Genomic DNA, 2,500 nt, shown 5'->3' on the forward strand with positions numbered 1-2,500 from the left:
AGAGAGGAGTGGGAGGGAGTGGTGTATAGAGTAAAACTAGGAATGGAGGTCGAATGGGGATGGCTCAAGGAAGTCACAAGATGTGCAAAGTTGGTGTGTGGAACTAGGAGGATGAGAAGGAAATAGAAGGAAGGGTAGTGAGAGGTGGGATGATGAAGCTAAGAAGGTTTTAGAAGGGATAATGCGAGCATTTACATATTGATTACAAAATAGGACGAGAGAATCATATGAGATGTACAAAGAAAAGTGATGAGTGAGTGCTTTGAGGTAAAGGTATTTCGCCAGGGATGCGTTATGCCGCCTTAGTTGCTCAATTTATACATGGATGGGATAATACGAGGGGTAAACGGGAGGGTAATGGAAAGAAGACTGGAGATGGTTAAAGAAAATGGAGGAAAGTGGGAGATAAGCTATTTGTTGTTTGCTGACGATAGTGCGCTTGTGGCAGGATCAGAATAAGGATTAAGAAAATTAGTGATAGTGTTTGGGAAGGTGTGAGAAAGAAGAAAGTGGAAGATATATGTGGGTAAAAGTAAGGTGATGTGATGTACAAGGGGAGAATGTGGCAGCAAATTGGAAGTAACTATTAAAAGAAAGAGTCTGTAGGAAGTGCATAGCTTTAGATATTTGGGTCAGAATATGGCGGGAAAGGGAGGAGTAGAGGTGGAGGTAGAATGTAGATTGAGAGAAGAAAACAAATGCCTTGGTGGTTTAAAAAGTGTAATGAGAAAGAGACATTTGGGAATGGATGCTAAGAGGAGATTGAATGAAGGAGTGATTGTGCCAATAGCACTGTATGGGGCAGAAACATGGAACATAAGAGAGGAGAAGTATGAATGTGTTTCAGATGAAAAGCATTAGAAGTTTACTAGGGGTTACTAGGCTGGATAGGGTGAGAAACAAGGAGGTGAGGGAGTTGGAAGATAAGGTTTATGAAGTATTGCAATGGTTTAGACACATGGAAAGAATGGGTTAAGAAAGATTAGTAAAAGAAGTGTGAAACGAGTGAAGATGAGGGGGCAACCAAGGATGAGAAGGATGGATGGTGTAAAAGTGACTTTGGGAAAGAAGGTAATGTCTGTTGAGGAAGGAAGATAGAAGATAGGCGTGAGTGGGCAATGGTTGTACATGGAAGTTGCTGACATGCATGTGCTGGAGTGGGTGGGGAATGGGATGTCTATGTTTGAATGATATTTTTGAAGCAACCCAAAGGGATTTCCCCCAGTTTTCTTTTTTCTGCATGAGGAAACGAAGAGGTAGTCACCAAATAAATGAAGCGGCCTTGTTGTAGATGTGCTGTACCTTACGAAACTACATCTGACCCAAGGCAGTGGACAGGATGCAGGGATGACCCGTCGTCCGGGAGGTGCCAAGATAAGAGGGATGGAAGAGGGTGGAGGGGAGTGGAGTGTATTAGGGATGGAATGGGTAGGGATGTTGTTTTTTATGCCTTTTTCTTTTTGGCTACCTCACCTGCAAGGGGAAAAAGGCCTTTGGTATATGTATGTATGTATATACTCATATGTATATCATATATATATATATATATATATATATATATATATATATATATATATATATATATATATATATATATATATATACATATATCTACATAATAAACAATTTGGAAAATGAAATAAAGGTGACCGAACGTTTTTGTCTATTTAAGACATTTTCAAAATGTTTTAAATAGACGAAAACTTTCGGTCACCTTTCATTTTATTTTCCAAGTGGTTTTATTACACATTTTGTGAATCACGAATTTTTGTGATTTATTCGCGTATATAAATATATATATATATATATATATATATATATATATATACATACATATGTATATACATATGTATATATATACACATATATATATACACGTATATATATACATATGTATGTATATATATATATATATATATATATATATATATATATATAAATATATATACATAGATGTGTGTGTGTGTGTGTGTGTGTGTGTGTATGTGTGTGTGTGTGTAATGGAATATGAAGCTTGTAATCGTAACAACATATATTCAGGTTCGATCCCACCGGTGGTAGTCCAGTACACCCGACAGAGGATTTTTTTTTTTTTTCTACAAGTGAGTACCTCTTAATATATATTATCCTGAATAAGTCATAATGAAATATGTGAAATAAACCATTTAGATGGTTGATTGTATCAAATTGTTTTAATTCCTTAGAGTAACGTTCCTTTTGCTAAGTGAATTCCATCTGTGACGTACGTAAGACCGAATGAGTGGAAAGGTGGTGAGGTAAACGCCAAAAACCGTTGTAGTTTTATTACTGACGTCACTAATAAAACTCCAACGGTTTTTTGCCTTCCACCAAATCCTTTGACGTAGGTCTGAATGAAATATGTAATTATTTCACATAACTGATTTGGTTGACAACATGAACGGATTTCAGAATAGAAGAAATGCAAGTCTTCTTTCAGCTATAACTTGACTACTACAGTTTGGTTCCTAACCTTAATGAA

Source organism: Oratosquilla oratoria, chromosome 15 (genome assembly GCF_046742065.1).
Source record: "Oratosquilla oratoria isolate Oo_2021 chromosome 15, ASM4674206v1, whole genome shotgun sequence".
Taxonomy (NCBI): Eukaryota; Metazoa; Arthropoda; class Malacostraca; order Stomatopoda; family Squillidae; genus Oratosquilla; species Oratosquilla oratoria.